This window comes from Cupressus sempervirens, chromosome 2 (assembly GCF_028749045.1).
Source record: "Cupressus sempervirens isolate cs-2001-9-10 chromosome 2, ASM2874904v1, whole genome shotgun sequence".
Lineage (NCBI taxonomy): Eukaryota > Viridiplantae > Streptophyta > Pinopsida > Cupressales > Cupressaceae > Cupressus > Cupressus sempervirens.
This window is the reverse complement of record NC_143119.1, coordinates 18,974,994-18,994,469: the sequence shown is the minus strand read 5'-3', so window position 1 is coordinate 18,994,469 and position 19,476 is coordinate 18,974,994.

The following is a 19,476-nucleotide window of genomic DNA, read 5'->3' as shown; positions in this document are numbered from 1 at the left end:
TTAAAATTAATTCTAAATGATATATCAAATAATAGATAAAAGTGATTTTCCTTTATATCAAATGATCTAAATCTACATACATACATACATACATACATAAATACACACACACACACACACACACACACACACACACACACACACACACACACACACACACACACACACAATAGGCCCCTAGGACTTGGTAAGACAATTTAGATCCATTTCTTTAAAAAAAAATTAGGTTTCTCTAATGTCACAAGTTGATTTTATTGTCTATATTTTACATGTAACATAACAATGAAAGTTTTGTTTTTAGCTTAAATATATACTAAATATGTAAATAACATGAAAGTTTTACTCAAAGGTAGAATTAATTTAAGTGGGGATAAGATAATGTCAAACATAAATTTAATTGAATAAATAAAGTGTTCTCATAATTATTATGACTAAATTATTAAATCTTTGATTTATGCTTATCAAGTACACTCGGTCATCTTTCTCTTGATTCCATTGAAAATATCATCATTCTTACCATAAGATTTTGTTCATGTGAATACAAACCTAGCTTGACCCTTGAAAATATATATTTATAAAAGTAATATTTCTAATGGTAGTGGAAAAAAATACTATGATGTACTATTAAAGGTTGTGCTCAAAAACTTTGTGAAAAAATAAATATCAAATTTATGAAGTTTGATAATATAGAATCAAAATAACAGTTACAGTAGAAGGGATGAAAAATCAAAGAGCAAGGAATATTAGAGAGATAGAAAATCATTAGTAGTTATCCTTTAAGATAATTATCTATATTAGTCATAGGTATAAATTAATCCTAGGTATAGATCATAGGTAACCCTTAAATCATAGGTATAAGCTAACTCTTAAATCACAGGTATAAGCTAACTCTTAAACCATAGGTATAAATTAACCCTTCAATTTAATAACCAAACTAGATAGCCATAATCTTGAATCATAACTATAATTCACTTCTTGACCCTAACTCTAACTACAATATTTCCTTTTACTTACATACCTAGTCCTATTCCATCCTTAGGTTTACCGTAAATATTATATGCATGTAATTAGATAATATAAGCTTGATTCGAACCTTATTCCTAACAAAGTTATAATTAATGTGAAAATTGAAGATTTAAGCCTAACCCTTAAATCCTAAATGCCCTATATTGTAACCTTAATTCTAAATGGAAAAACATTTAATCAAAAATTTTAAATCCTAAATCTTAACCAACATACATTAATGCTTGATCTAGTAAAACCTAATTTTGTAAATGTTAACACTTTAAAACACTTTTATAAAGTCTATGCACACTAACCTTTTTTAGAAACACTTGTAATCCTTAGCCTAATCTTGACAATAATCTAAATATAATTTGAATCTTAATCCATAACCTAACTCTAACCTACGTAGCCCTATTCCATCATTAGGTTTATCATAAACATTATATGCATGTAACAAGATAATATAAGATTTTTTCAAACCTTATTCCTAACAAAATTATAATTAATGTAAAAATTGAAGATTTAAGCTCAACTCTAAAATCCTAAATGCACTAAATTGTAACCTTAATTCTAAATAGAAAATCTTTAATATAAAATTTTAAATCTTTTAAATCTTAACCAACATATATTAATGCTCAATCTAGAAAACCTAATTTTGTAAATGTTAAATCTTTACAACACTTTTGTAAAGTCTACACACAATCATAACACTAACATTTTATAGAAAAACACTTCTAATCCTTAGCCTAATCTTGAACATACTCTAAATATAATTTGAAACTTAATCCATACCCTAACCCTAACCTATACTTTATAGTTATGCATGTTCATATGATGTTCATGATATTTCTTTAATTCAAATGTATTAGATCATTACCATGCCTATATTCTTTCCTCCACTTTTTGTTAGATTCAAGTGGTTAAAGATGTATTAGATGTAAATATATGGTTTTAAAGATGTATTTATATTTATATTTTCGATTTATTTTACTTAAATGGTAATTTTGTGAATTTTTATGTTGTATACATATATGCAGATTATATTAAATGGACCCACAACCACCCCCATACCCTCCCCCACCTGCACATATGACCTGCCCCCTCCATCTCCACCTCCACTTCCACCTCCACCCCTACCTCCATGACCAACTAGTCCTCCTCCACCACCTACCCTAGAGGATCTATGTGAGAGTGTCAAGCACAACCTTTGTGACCTTGTGCATGATATATATAGAGTATTAGGCTTGAGCGCCCTCCCCCCCCGCATGCCCCAATGTAGTTCACGTTGTAGATACCATGCAAGGCATTATACAGTCTATTAAGCATTTAAAAACTAACATAGATAGCTTCAAACTATGGAGGAAAAACATGTGTGCCTTCATTATGATGACCTATCTTATAGAGAGGTCTGAGGTGAAATTACAAAAAAGGAAATTTTAAAATATATTGTATAAACCTGAAGATAGGTCTTGAGATAAGTGAGAAGAATCCTTGTATATCTATTATATGGTGCACATGTCCTCATATATCATAACACTTTTGGGAGTAGTGATAGATGGTATTTGACCATCCACCACACACTAATCATGAGGTGCCCATGTACTTTCTTAGGAAACTATGGGCTTAGCTTGAATTGTGTTTGAAACCCAATAATTTTTATATTAGACCATTTCAGGGGGTCAGTGGAGGGATGCCTCAGGATAGGCCTAGGATAAAGATTAGCGATAAAACAAGGAATTATAGACATCCTCATCCTCTTATTCCTCTTCTTGCACTAGTTGTCATAACACCTCTCCATCATTGAGTAGTTTCATTTGGTCTTACTTTATTGAGTACCTTTTTGGGAGATTTAGTAGGCCAATGGATGTAGGCAAAAGATATTCATCCACTTGGACATGTTTGTACTAGTTGTGGAGGTATATGCAGAGGCCCCTAGAGAAATATTGATGCAACACATGATGTCTGTGAGGCTTTGGATGCTAATTTTGATGATGACTTGTACATTGCTCATGGTGGTGGTAGTGATGATATTGATGTGTCATCATTTTTTGACCATCTTTGTGGAGTGGGAAAGAGTCAAGAGTAGTAGGTAAAATTTTAATTAAAATTTATAAAGTACATTATTATTTACTTTCTACATATATGCATAATTGTATTAACCATATTAATGTATGTTTATTTTCAATTAATAGAGGATGGACGATATTGTTCCTCCTAAGAGACAATATAGTATTTTTTTTGAGACCTTTAGACTTTGGCATCCCTCATACAGTATGCACTTTGAATTATAGTGTAAATAATGTACATTGCAACTCAAATTTAATAAGATGTTATCATATATTATTTTTTCTAATTTTTAAGGGGTTTTCATATGTTACATAGTTTGATGCTTGTAGAGGTCTTTATCCACCAACCACTAAGGTATAGCCTCAAATACCTATGGTATGAACTTTTGAAGAAAAATAATTTTTATTATTTTTATTTACACATTTTTATTAACTTATCTTTAACTTTTATTCATGTATAATAATGTATTTTTTCCTTACAAATAGGAGATGGATCATACTTTTCTATATAGGCCTCACTATAGTCTATTTTTGACTCCATCTTTTGACCATTTTAGACACGTCGATGATCATCATGGTAACATATCTCTAAACACATTGTGTTCTACTTTACCATTATTTTTACATATGTGAAATTGTCCATCAAGCCATCTAGCATATCGAGAGTGTTTAACATATTTTAGTATGATCACACTCTTAAACTCATCCACAAATGCATGACAACTAACTTTATTTGTAACTAGATCACACCTTCTAGTCTTCCCATCATTCAATGGATATTCAATGGTTTTGAATATTTATACATCAACTAATTGTTATCCAAAAGTAGTCAAAGAATTTTCATGCAAACATTCATCTAAAAAGGAAATATTTCCACACATATCACATGTACTAGAAAGACATGCATTGAAAATAATATATTGGTCATTAGGTGGCTTACAAAACAAAATTGTATCACATTCCTAAAACATGTATTTACAATTCATGATACCAAATATAGATTGAAATACATCATAATGGTAACAAAATTGAACATGAGTTTTACAACAACATATGATTCTTTCCTTGTTAATCCTTGCATAGCATGGTTTACACTTTTTAAAATATTTTTGACTAATGACAATAGTTAACACCTTATCATCTAATTTTTTTATAAACAATTCATTTTGAGTCATGTCCAAAAGGTGTTTAGGAGGTGGATAACATATTTTAGATCCTAATCTTAATTTAAGAACATCTATTGAATTAGGTGATACTCTTGTTTTATCATGCCAAAAAATTTCAACCAAACTTTTGACTTCACTGGTAAGTTTCATTTCAAATCTTGGGAACCTACCACTAGAAGTCCACAAACTATTTGTTGGTTCACATTCAAATTTAACCCTCTTATTTATAGCTCTTTCTAAATTCTTATGAATCACACTAAGATATCCACTTATGTTACTAATTAATATTTTTTCACTTGATTTGCTAACAAAAGTTGTTATTGCTTGTCATGCTACTCATATCTTTAGAGTGACTTCTCTTTCTAATAAAAATAAAGACACTAGCAATAGTGGATACAACTTTTTTTAAAGACTCATTTTTATTCTTGAATTTTGCATGCATTCGTAAACTTTTTAGTACTTTTCATATTTTATACATTTTAATTAGTTGCAACATCAACTGACATTTAAACCCAAAGTTCTTATTATAAAAAAATTTCTATATAATGTATTAGCATGTGTCCTAATCTATCCCCATGAAACCAATCCATAAAGATTATCTAGAAAATCATTAGAAAATTAAAAATTATGTTTATGTACTTCAGTATCATTCAAACATGTTGTTTAAGTATTTGGTGTTTCCATGTATACATTCATACCATTTTTATTTTTAATTTTCATTTCATTTTCAATGTTATTTGGAATTTGAATCTCATTTTCATTTTTTCTTGGTATTTCTTTTGGGGCTTGCATTCCCATTGGAGTTTGTTATACATGATCATTTGACAATCTATTCTTATGAAGAAAACCTAAATCATTTAAATCATAATCTACTCCTACAAAATTACCATTTTATCATGAGAAAAAAACATGATGGTTTGGAGACACACTTGTATTGAATGTTTGATTAGAATGTACACCTAAATTTTTTTGTATTGCATTCTCTTATTTAGCCTCTTCATTCATCATGGTATCCTTAATGTCTTTCTCTTCTAATACATTACTCAACTCTCTAATTCTTTGTCTTCTCTCTCATTGAAGTTGTGCTTCATTGTTTTTATTTGATGCAATCTTCTCATTTGTGAAAACTTTTATTTTCTTCTTTGTTTGTTCTTCTAATCCCATGTTTGCACCAATTTTGAATTCAAATAAATAGCTTGTAAATGTAAAAGATGACAATAAAATAGAATAATTGTGATAGAAATTCATTGTTGTAGCTTGAAATTGTCAATCAATCATTGTAATGATTGATAAGTTCTTTGTGGGTCATATTTTAGGGCCCAATGTTGGAAATACAATAGGGAATTAAACTCTAAGGTGGGGGGTGGGGGGGTGGTGAATCAACACTTAAAATTTCAACCTCAAAATCATTCACCACACATCCATCTCACAATCTATGCATATAAATTGAAATTACCAAATTAGGCATATGCATCCATAGCATGACAGTAAAACATTCAACACATGTATGACACAAGATATTTAGTTACCTAGAAACCCTTCAAGGAGAAGGTAAAACTGGGGTGGGGATGACACCGAAAAATCTTCACTACTACAGTAATAAAGTGTATCCAATGAAGGCTACAATGTTTGATCATGAAACATGATCTACCCTATGAAAGGCTTGCATTGTTAAAGGCTTACAAGATTATTAGATTTTACCATGTTAAAGGATTTCAACACCTTGTTATAGGTGTGCTTGGTAAAATGACTTTAACTTACACTGAAGTAAGCACCATGTTAAATGATTTACAACAACCTATCAAGACTACTCTATTAAGAGATTTAACTAATTCACCTATTAGAATATCTTAGCAATGATCCTTCAGTTAGCACTTTGTTTCTTGATGTTAGATTACCTCTATCTTGATGTGTACTTGATCCTTTCTAGTTAGATGTATCTTTGTTGTCTTCTAATTCCTTTCCTCTACTATCCTTTAGCTAATTCTACAATGTAACTCAAATCATAACACCTTAGTCACCATGAATGCTCTATTTTTTCATACAAAATCCCTTCAATTCTCCTTAAGAAATCATCAAAATTTTAGGATTTATCCTCCTTAAGAAGACCAAGGTGACTTAGGGTTAGGTATGAATCAACAATTGTGATTCACCTATATTTTTGCTTAATCCTTCCCTTTCTCTGATTGGATTCATGTAATGCATAGGGATTCTCAATTAAGATTCATACTTATCATCAAAGATCTTAAAATAATCCTTAAGTTAGCCCAAAAATCATTTACATATAAGTTTGCACCATTACAAACAACTATGTCAAAACTGTGTAACTTGGCACTTGAAGTCCTTGATGCTCGGTATTAACTACAACTTCAATATTGTAACTCAACCGCTAAATGACTAAACATCCCCTAGTCATGTGATATTTGAATAGCTTGACACATACCATCTTCTTGACACTTGAGTAGCTTGGCAATTACCAATTATGCGGCTTATAAAAATATTTGTTGGTTGACATATAGTATCTGACAACTTATGCTCGACATGTATTACTTGTTCGGTATGAACTAAGTAAATGACTTAAGTATATTGTCACTTATATGTCAAAACCAATCTGAACTTAAAAATCTCCCCTTTGACATGAGTGGAAAAATACTTGATCATGTGTAAATAACTCTATCCTTTCAAGCATAACTTAGATAATATCCACTTAGATACAAAATTTCAAAACTTCAAAATTTTGTAAAAGCTTATGACTCATCAATCATACCTCAAAATTCAATAACTCCACTTGATTTGATTTTTTTGTTATCTATCTAAACCAAAATCATTCCTCCTACTAAGTAGATTTGCATTGGTAGATCTATGTACTCTTTTTCTATCATAAACTCCCTCATTTTTCAAAAATTATATCTCCTCAAAAATATTATCTCCCTCATACTCCTTATTTCTCCCCCATTTTGACACTTATGTCAAAAATTTATACACTTATATTGTTTTTATCCAAAAATGATTTGTGGACCTCAAGCATAATTTTCAAAGTTGCATCCCAATTATCACAAGCTACCTTCTCTAATGATGTGATCTAGATGGCTAGCTTGACAGCAAGGTGAACTAATCCTTCATGAGTAGAAAGATGTAGATCTTTCTTCATGAGTGTTTTAGAAAAGGCTAGTTCCTTTTGTAATATCTCCATATGTGGAGTTAGGATAGACTAGATGCTAATCAAGTTGGCCTAATGTTTGCTTCTTTTGTATGTAGAATTGCTAATTGACTCTAGGAGTTCAAGAGATTCTTGAAATTTTTCTCACTTTAGGTTGGAGATTTTGGAAAAGTTATACTAGATGACTATATATGACTCTCCAAACTCAGAATGTGACTCCCAATTTCTTGTGGGAAACATGTTGGATTACACAATTTGGTGTACAAAGAGAAAATGTTCTCTAGTACCTTCTTCACACTATCAATTTTAGTTTCTAAATCAACTTGTGATAGTGTAATAGAACTTGATATCTTTTCATCAACCTTATGTTGAAACTTCATTTTAGACCATTTAAGTAATTTAACATTTGAATCTAGGTCTATGTCATTTACCCTCTACACCATACTAGTTAGCTTCTCTATGGTAGGATTTGTGGCTTATGGTGTTGGAAAGCTAAATGCATCAAGAAAAATGTCCTTGATATCTATCAAAGAATTCTTCTACCTATGCTCCTATATGATAAATTCTTGTTTCTTCTTCTTTGCAAGAGCATCCTAGAGTATGCCAATTTGTTCAATAGTGATTGATGCAAAATCAAACTTGGGCAACTCAATCAATTTATCCAAGTTCAAATCAACAAATGATGTAACTTTAGCTACCTTCGATGTACTTGGACTTAGCCTTGATGATTGTAGGGGTATAGCTTCTATACTCAGCCTATGAAGAGTTTGACTAAAAAGAGTAGAAGTTTCTAAGAAAGTCAATAATGCTTGTATTGCTAATTTCTCCTTAGGTTTTGTCTTATCCTTTGCCTTCTCTACATTCATAGATGTACCTTGATCTTGTGTTGTAGGTGTAGGAGTATCTACCTAACCTATTTAAACTCGAGTTCCTTCATGCTCTTTTGTTTCATTTTTATACTCTCCAATTGTCTCATCTTTGTCATTTTCATTTTCCTTCACATTAACTGAGACTAGATTACTTTGTGCCAATGTACTAATGGTAGAAGTAGTTGTCTCCTTTGATATATCGCAAGGAGTAATGTAGGTATCAAGATGAATTGAGGAGGGGCTATAGATGCTACTTTTTTCTATACTTCCTCCCCTTTAGACACCTTATTTTCCTTCTCAATCTCATCAGCATTCACTAATACAAGATTTTCACAAAATTTAGCCTAGGCAGTGGATTCTACTAGTATCTTCTTCAAGTCTTCCTTTGTAAGGGCATTGATGTTCTTGAGTTATAGTATCAAAGAAATCCTTAATCTTTATTTATCACTTTATGTTTTCACTTCATGTTGAGGATTGGCACTCAACAAAAGTGTATCTTGTACACTTTGTTCTCTCTACTACTCATCCTTAGCTAGAGTCTATGTATCTACATGTGTTTCAGTGTCTTCCTAATGTGTAAGTGTCTTAGTGTCAATTATTATCACCTCAGTCACATGTTTTTGTTCATCTTTGTCCTCACCTACCTCAATAGGTGCTTGCATAAATGATTTGGGTGTTGTCAAACCATATAATGATTTTCAAATTAGAGTTTTTCTTTTGTACAACATCCTTAACCTTGTCCTTCAATATGTTGAATGCCTTGTATTTCAGTTCAAATTTCCTAGTATGCTTCTTTAATGGCTTAGCCATTGTTTCCCTATGTAGTTTTGGCATCACTTGTGCAAGTGTAGTCTTTCTTATTTTTCTTTCTATGTTTAGACTATATTGCCACTTCTGCTCAAGTCTATCAGATAATTCCTTTGGTTGAGAGCTGGCAATCTCAATTGGAGTTTGTTTGAATGTTTCCATCATGGCATATATTGACTCCTCTACTTAGTTCATCTCAACTTTTCCAAGTTTTTCAAATTCAATATTTGTGAGACTAGATAAATCAACATTATTCCTTATGTTCTCACATATATTGTCTAAATCTGAGGAAGAACAGTGAATTACCACTTGGAATTGGTTGTCATCATTAAAATTTGTCTCTCTTCATTCAATTCAGCTAGAGCTATATACTTTCTCTTTGGTCTCTTCTCAAGCTCCTCTTCATTGCTAGCTAATATAACCCTCTTCTCTTTTGGCTTATTTTCTTCTTGTGCCCTTTTGCTAGTAGCCCTTGTACTTTCTCAAGTAGAGGGAACTATAGGCTTAGGTTTTGCAACCTTCCTTGTTTTTCTAATTGCTAGGGTCTTAGCTTTCCTCTTCTTTTTCTTAGGTGCTTCATTGGATTCTTCTCCCTCAACAAATTCCTCAATTTTTACTTCTTTTTCTTGATCTTCTCCTTGACCTTGAGTTAAGGCCAGTGGTGTTTGAACATGTGTGTCTTCTTCTTCTTCTTCATCATCTACTCCTTCACCAAATTTCTACTTTAGCCTCTTAACAATCTTGTTCTTCTTTCTAATGATTGAGGCAGTCTTCAAATCCATTGTTATCTTAGATTTATCCACATCATATTTCCCAAAGACAATATCCTTAGCATCTACATCTTTTGCAAGTAATGTTTTTATTGTTGTAGAGGCTTCATCAACATTGATCTTATAGCCTAGTGGTCTTAACTACCTTACCCTTGGAACAAAAACTTGAACATATGTAAAGTTAGTGTCATCTAGAAAGAAAAAATCATTGAAATATGTCTCAACTAGTGAAATTGGCATTCTCGGTCTTTTCTTCATTGATTTATTGAAATATTCACAGTAGCTAATCATAACTGACTCAAAATTGTTTCCAAGTTGCTTAATAAATTCACATATCTACAATGCAATAGATTTATTTTTTTTCCATGCAACTTTATCAAAAGTAAGGAATGTATTCTATAAATAAAATAACATACCTAAAATATTTGAACCAATTTTATATTGTACACTTTTGGTCTTCCTTATTGCTCGCAAATCTTATGACAATTATTGCATTTGCAACTCAGAAAGGTCATAGGTATGATCCTTCTTAAGTATCTTATAGCCCATGCCAATAGCAATACATGGTATATTGTTGAGCCTTCTTGATTGGTAGAATTTATGTGCTATTATCCTCACTACAAATTCAATTAGGGGACTTGATATAGTATCAATTATCATGCCTCTTTTGTTCCACACTACCCCTATATTCTTCTTAGTGACCTCTTTAGATTCACTCTTCACTCCTCATGGTTTTAGGTCAATCAAGTGTTGGATACCCAAATACTCTATATTCTTTTTATTTATGATTTTCACTAGTCCATTATCTAACCATATAGAATTATCATGAATTCTACTTAGAATTATCTTTATCCATTCAGTCTTGAAAACATTGGGAAAATCTAGGGCATTGGGTCAACCCTTTTTTCTCTATAATTTTGAATTCATCCTTTAGTGCTCCATTTTCACATAATTTCCCATATGTTTCTCTAATCTCCATGTCTCCTATGCTACCCACCTTGCATGTGTAGCAACATTTTATGTCTTGAATCATCAAAACTTGAGGTGGCATCATCAATAATGTACCAGATGGATCTTGGTTATAAGCAATATCAGGAATGGCTCTAAATTTTGGTTGTTTGGTCTCATTACTTATCAATTAAACATTCAAAATTTCTTTACCCTCTTTAACCTTAGAAACTGAAGAACTAAACAACATAATGTAAACTAGGCTTTGCAAAAATTCACACAGTGTAGTTCGACACACGATCAATACCTTTGTAAATATTTTGTGATGGTGTTAGGAAATTGTTGAATCCTACTAGAAAATGCTAGAATGATTATTTCAGTTCTTGTTTCTCTCTTCATGCTCTCCTTCAAATTTATATGATGTCAAATTAGTAGAAATTGATCATATAGACCTTGAAACCTCACATTTAATGATTAGTTCTTATATAGTTGTAAGCTCAGCTTCAATAAATATTTCAACTCACTCAACTTCCTTGATGTTTTCTTTTCCACTTAGTAGCCACTACGAGCTTGGTCAACATTATCACATTGTGATATCTTAACATCAACTAACATTTCACTCAACAACCATAGTGAAACTTTTAATGCTTGATAGAGACATGAAAACTAACAAAAATTAATGATTTCTTCTAGATTATAATCAACCCCTTGCATCTTACTTCATGCATATATAATCTTTTCAGAACTAAATCCTTGGAACTAATGTAAAGTAAATCTTTTAAAATATCAGTCCCATATATACTTCTTGATTGGTTAGTTGGAGGTGGTGTGATCATCTGACCCATTGGGTCAAGTGATCCCATCTAAACTTGATGTGTTGCAATCTTTCTTTCTCTTCCATGTCTTGTTCATCTCATCTCTGACATTCTCAATATATGTCTTTCATTTTCCTTTATTGAACTCACTACTCAGTACCTTTGACCTTGTTCAATAATTCTTGCTTATGTGACCAGTCTTCAAATAGCCAAAACATGTGGTTTGGCTCAACCATCTTTTGTAGTCAATTCTAAAATGTGTTCTTATACAAATTTTAGCAACATGTCCATACTCTTGACAATAGTGACAACTATACCTAGTATTATAATCCAAATTATAAGAGTTTCCATTATGCTTTACCTTTGACTTCTTGTTTGATTACCATTTAGGCTTGTATCTGCACTCATATGCTCTATGTCCATACTTCTTATAGTTATAGTAGTATCCTTCAAATATTTGTATGCTTATGCTCTTGGTTCTACATTATTGTGGTTGATGTCCTTGTTTGTTGCATTTGTGGCAACAACCCATGAACTTCTATTTAGGATTCTGATTTACAGTCTTACTACTGCAAATATTATTAGTATGACTTATCTCACCACAATTATAACAAGTAGGTTTGGAGTTCTTACCTTTTTTACTTCTTTCTTCACCACTTTTGGATGGTTCTCCTTCTTTAGTACTAATGCAACCCAATCTAGAAGTATCACTGTGTAATGTCCCTTTACTAATTTTTTATGATATTTCCAGCCTCAAATTAGAACTTTAAAATCAAACAACCAATATTACAAAGATCTGCCAATTTCCCAATAAAACCCAAATCGGGTATGTCCAAATTAGTGCCAAAAACTTCACAACTTCACAAATTATTAATAAATCTGAAAATGGACATTTTTACAGAAATTTCAGCAGCATAACAGCCTACAAAATGACATTTCCAAATTTGTATATCCTTTACACAACAGCTCACAAATGTAGGGCAAAACTATGCTCAATTGGGCTCTCGAAATTAACACAAAAATGCCCGGAAACACCACAAAAACACTCATAAACTATCTCAGAAGTTTAATCACGACTCAATACATATATTCAGCTCTATTTTAACATCATAAAGTCTAAAATACAGCAGCAAACCAAACTGATATGGAACACTCAACTGAAAACCCAAACTCAAACCAAAAACAACCCCGAAAACACCCAAATCGGCACTATTCAGCACAAAGGCAAACTCTGTATGAGCATGCACATGGAATGGCTTCAAACTCCCATCCTTAGCCTTCTTGGAAACCTGCAAACTCTCGTTCTTGTGTCTCCTTCTCCACAAGTTTGGCAACCTCTGAAGAACAACAAGAAAATTAGCAAGAATAAAGTTGTAGAATGAGCCCAAAATGCCTCCAAACCCCTTAAAAGAGGGCATAACCCTAACTCACATCCAAGAGGGGTTAATAAAATATAATTTAATAATAATTTTTATTTATTAGTCCATTGGTTTCCAAAGATGAGCCCCTTTTTCTGAAACTTCACCTTTTTGGAGCCTGCCTGCCTTAGCAAAGTTTATTATTTTTTTAATTATTTGAAAAGGGGACATGACAAGTCCTCCCCTCCCAAATATTGCTTGTCGTCAAGCAATGAAGGTTGGAATTCTCAAGAATATGTGCTCCTTCCCAAGTTGCATCCTCTAGTGGTAATCCTTTCCATTTGACCAAATGCTCTATGACGCTCCTATTTCTCAACCTTTTCTCTCTTGTATCCAAAATCTCTTCTGGTATCAAAACTAATTTCCCTTCATCATCAAGAGGTGGTAATTCTGTAGATACTATGGTTTGCTGGCCTAGAACCTTCTTTAAGCAAGATACATGAAAAATATTATGTATTTTGCTGTTTGGTGGGAGCTCCAATTCATAAGCTACCTCTCCTACCTTCTTGATGATTTTATAAGGCCCATAGAACCTTGGCTTGAGTTTCTCTGCCCCACTCCTCTTCAAGGTGCTTTGTTTATATGGCCACAACCTAAAAAATACCAAATCTCCCACCTCAAAAGACCTTTCAATCCTTTTCCTGTCAGCATATATCTTTTGTTGGTTCTGTGCATGTTGTAGATTATCCTTGAGGGACCTTATTATGTCTTGGCTTTGCTTGATGAAATCACTTGCTGCGGGTACTCTGCTATCAGAAAGTATTAGATCAACAAAGGAAAGGGCATCATAACCATAAAGAGCACGAAAAGGAGGCATACCAATAGACATGTGATGAGATGTATTGTAACAATACTCCCCTAGGTGTAACCATTTCACCCAAGCATGTTGTTGATTTGAAACATAGTTCCTCAAATATCCCTCTATCCATTTATTAACAATCTCTGTTTTTCCATCTGTTTGAGGGTGATAGCTAGTATTGGGAGTGAGTTCAGTTCCTGCCAAATGAAAGAGCTCCTTCCAAAAAGAGCCGAGGAATCTACTGTTCCGGTCACTAACAATGTTTCTAGGAAAACCATGTAATCTAAAAATTTCCTTGAAGAACAATTCGGTCACTTGTGATGCCTTGAAATCAGATGTGATAGGAAAGAAATGTGCATACTTAGTTAGTCTATCTACCACCACATATATGCAATCCTTACCTTGAACCTTGGGCAACCCAGTGATGAAATCCATGGAAATACTTTCCCATTTTTTTTCGGGAATAGGAAGTGGCTGCAACAACCCTGCAGGAAACTTTTGCTCACTCTTGCTTTGTTGGCATACCATACATTCCTTAATGTGTTTAAGGACATCCTCCTTCATACCCTTCCATGAAAACCACTCTCTAATTTTCTTGTATGTCTTGAAGTATCCCTGATGACCAGCCAAAGGTGTGTCATGAAAGGCCCTCAATATCCTCTCCTTAGTTTTTGACCCTGACACTAAGAAGATCCTGTTCTTGTAATAAATCAATTCATCAACAACCATGTACCTGTTATCATCCACTAACTTATCCAAAATCTTGGTGGAAAATGAATCTTTAGCATACTCTAAAATTATGGAGACTTTCCAATCAGTAGAGATAGATGATAAGGAACACAAAGTGGGCTTTCTTGAGAAAGCATCAACAACCACATTATTCTTTCCTTTCATGTATTCAATATCAAAATCATAAGCTTGCAATTTGCTTACCCATTTTTTTTGGCAATCATTCAAATCCCTTTGGTTCAAGAAGAACCTAAGGCTATTATGGTCTGTCTTTACAATGAATCTCCTTCATACCAAATATTGTCTAAACTTATGAAGTGTGTGCATGATTGCCAACATTTCCTTATCATAGATGGAGTAACCTTTCTCTAATTGATTTAATTTTCTACTCTCAAATGCTATTGGATGTCCCCTTTGAGTTAGGACAACCCCTATACCTTCTCCAGAAGCATCACATTCAACAACAAAAGGTAAAGAGAAATCTGGAATTGCAAGCACAGGGCATGAACTCATTACCTCCTTAAGCTTATCAAATGTTTCTTGTGCCTCTTCTATCCAAAAAAAAGCTCCTTTCTTTGTCAAATCAGTCAAGGGGGCAGCAAGCTAAGAAAATCCCTTGGCAAATCTCCTATAGTAGCTACACAACCTGAAGAAACCTCTCAACTATGTAAGATTAGTGGGTGGAGGCCAATCCAAAATTGCTTGGATTTTTTGTTGATCAACCTGTACTCCTTTAGAACTTATAATATGTCCCAAATATAGGATCTCTGTCAAACCAAACTCACATTTAGATAGCTTAGCATAGAAGGATTTCTGCTCCAAGATTCCCAAAACAGTGTCTATGTGCTTTAGATGCTCTTCCCATGTTTTACTGTATATCAAGATATCATCAAAAAATACCAAAAAAAAATTTTGAAGATGCTGACTAAATACCTTATTCATACAAGATTGGAATGTTGCAAGTGCATTAGTGAGTCTGAATGGCATAACAAGAAATTCAAAGTGCCCATAGTGACATCTGAAAGTAGTCTTTTCCACATCTTCACTCCTCATTCTGATTTGATGGTAGCCTGATCTTACGTCAATTTTTGAGAAGTATACAGCACCATGTAACTCATCAATGAGTTCATCTATGTGTGGTATGGAATACCTATTTTTTATGGTCTTCTTGTTTAGAGCCCTGTAGTCTATACACATTCTCATTGTACCATCCTTTTTCTTGACAAGTACCATAGATGATGCAAATGGACTAGAGCTAGGCCTTATGAATCCCATGTACAGGAGTTCTTTAATAGTTTTTTCAATTTCTTCCTTATAACCTCTTGGATGGCGGTATGGGGTTGTTATAACTAGTTTGGCACCCTGTTCTAACTCTATAACATGCTCAAAACCTCTATCTAGTGGTAATCCTGGAGGCAAATCATTGAAAACTATACTATTCTTATCAAGAATATTTTGAGTTTCAAAATGGAAATTACCTTGATTCTTTGGAGAGCTTGTTGGTTGGATTATGACTCCTGCTGCCCATGTTACTTGTCCTCTTCGAAAAGTCTTCTCCATCCTGTTTGCAGAGACCACCTTAGGTGCTCCATTCGATAACCCTCTCAATATGACTTTTTTCTCATTGAAATGAAATTTAAACTCCATAGTTTGATGGTTCATGTAATAGCCTCCGATAGAGTGCAACCATTGAACACCCAATACAAGATCTGTCTCCCCAATACCAACCACATAGAAGTCATCACATAACTCATAATCTCCTAAGGTCATCTTGAGTTGTTTCATCACTCGTGTGCAAGGCATAGTGAATCCATCAGCTACAGTAACATTGAATCCCTCAAAATCTTCTGCTTTAAGCCCTCTTTTCATGAAAAATCTCTCATCAATAAAATTGTGAGTTGCCCCACTATCAAGAAGAATAGTCAACCTTTTCCCTACTAGTACCCCTCGAATTCAGAAGGGATGGTATCTTGGGACTCTTGATAATGCTGCTAAAGTGCCATCCTTGCTGAATTCTTTTACTTTCTCTTCTTCTACCTCCTCCTTAGTATCATGAAATTCCTCATGCTCATCTGAATCAGATTTTGAAGCAACTTCAATATAGTGCACTTGACCTTTCCCCAAACATCTGTGTCCTGGAACCCATGGCTCTCTACAAGTAAAACAAAGCTTTTTCCTTCGTAATTCACTCCTAGTCTCTTCATCTACCTTCTTTTTTGCCACATTTGTCACATCTTTTGGTGGTAGTGTTGGGAAAGTCTTTTTCTGAAAATTTGCCTTATGTTGCCAAAGATTTGGGGGTTTTTGATTAGTGATTGATTTCATAGGCACACAAGTTTCAAGTTGCCAGCTTCTTTTGATAGCTTCCTGTAAGGTTGAGGGTGAGAAAGCCTTAACCAAAACCTTAACAGAATCTTCTAAACCATCAAGAAAAAGATAAACAATCCTCTTTTCACTCATATCAAGTACCATAACAGCCACTTTTTGAAATTCTTCTATATACTCATTAACTGATTTGGTTTGCTTCAACTTTGACAATTCTTTAAAGTACTCTTCATCATCCTTGAGGTCAAATCTATCTATCACTCTTTGACTGAAATCTTCAAATGTAGTTACCTGATCGTGACCTTAAGTAGTCATTCCATGATACCACCAATCATAGGCTGCATCTTCCAAGTGTAGACTTGCAAATTGAATAGCATCACTCTCTTTCATGGGGTTAAGTGTGAAGAAAGTTTGTAATTTTTGTAGCCATGCTCTAGCTGAAATTTTATTTGTTCCATCAAAAGTAGGTGCTGTAAACTTGCTTATTTTATTTTTGAGCTCTCTTCCACTTGTGTCATGCTCCCTCCTGTTCTCTTTCTTGGGCATCAAAGCGTTCATCATATCCACATATTCTCTAAAAGGAACTGAACTACGAAAGTCATCATCTAAGCCATTGTAGGTAGCTCTTAATGTAATCAAATTACCTGTAACCTCTTCCACTAGATTAATGGCTGGATTTGGTACTGGTGGCTCATCTGTAGGCAAGAAAATAGTTTTGGTTGATTTAGATGGTGTGGATCTCCCATTTCTTGGCTCCTCTGAAGTGCTCCCTTTCTCATTAATAGATGCAATTCCTTGTAATTTTTCTGTCAATATTCGCAAAGCCTCTCTAGTTTTCGCCAAACCATCCACTGTTTGCTTCTGAGTATTTTGGATGTCTTGGAAGAATTTCTTTGCCATCTCATCTGGATTAGCCATACTTTTTTCTTCCTTGGATTTTGTACTTTTTCTTTCAACTGGGGGTTTGATCAAAATTTCTTTATTCTTTTCTCGCTGCATATATCTTTTTCTCTTTCACTTAGTTGCATGCAATCATAAAATATGACATGCAAGATTTGGGTAGTTGTCAAAACTTGACATGCAAGATTTGGGTAGTTGTTAAAACTAACATGCAACTTCTACAAACCCTCAGGCTGGCAAGATCATGGATCTGATACCACTGTAATGTCCCTTTACTGATTTTGTATGATATTTCTAGCCTCAAATCAGAACTTTAAAATCAAACAACCAATATTACAAAGATCTGCCAATTTCCCAATAAAACCCAAATCGGGTATGTCCAAATTAGTGCCAAAAACTTCACAACTTCACAAATTATTAATAAATCTGAAAATGGACATTTTTACAGAAATTTCAGCAGCATAACAGCCTAAAAAATGACATTTCCAAATTTTTATAGCCTTTACACAACAGCTCACAAATGTAGGGCAAAACTATGCTCAATCGGGCTCCTGAAATTAACACAAAAATGCCCGAAAACACCACAAAAAAACTCATAAACTATCTCAAAAGTTTAATCATGACCCAATACATATATTCAGCTCTATTTTAACATCATAAAGTCTGAAATACAGCAGCAAACCAAACTGATATGAAACACTCAACTGAAAACCCAAACTCAAACCAAAAACAACCCCGAAAACACCCAAATCGGCACTATTCAGCACAAAGGCAAACTCTGTATGAGCATGCACATGGAATGGCTTCAAACTCCCATCCTTATCCTTTTTGGAAACCTGCAAACTCCTGTTCTTGGGTCTCCTTCTCCACAGGTTTGGCAGCCTCTGAAGAACAACAAGAAAATTAGCAAGAATCAAGTTGTAGAATGAGCCCAAAATGCCTCCAAACCCCTTAAAAGAGGGCATAACCCTAACTCACGTCCAAGAGGGGTTAATAAAATATAATTTAATAATAATTTTTATTTATTAGTCCATTGGTTTCTAAATATTAGCCCCTTTTTCCGAAACTTCACCTTTTTGGAGCCTGCCTGCCTTAGCAAAGTTTATTATTTTTTTAATTATTTGAAAAGGGGACATGACACACTGTTAGATCTAGGGGATCTCATCAATTGTTCAAAGTACTTGGTGGATTCACTATATTAATTAAAACTTTTAGGAAACTCATTTTCTCCTTTCAGATTATTTATCAGTGGTTCATTCTCCAACTTCAATGTTGTGATCTCAATATATTTTGGATTTAGTTCAGGATTTGTAATCATCATTTGACTCAAAGTTTCCAATTGCATGTTAACAATCCTATTCACCTCTGATGTTTTCTCTTCTAGTCTATTGGTAAAAGTCATTTTGTCATCTTCAATCATGACTTTTTCCTCTTTAGCTTTCTTTTTATGCTTAGTCAGCTCATACAAAAATACTGATTGGACTTCTTGTTCTCTTTTGAGATTTTTGACCTCTTTAGTTAGGGTTTCATTCTTTTCCATTAGATCTATAACTCCTACATCAAATTCATTATTGTTTCCATCTACAAATAATTCACTAGTGTCAGTCTCTTGGTATTGTGTGTTAGTCTCTTGGTATTGTGTGTCATTCTCTTCAATAGCTATTTCCTTCCTTCATTTTAGTGATAGATTTAACTCATT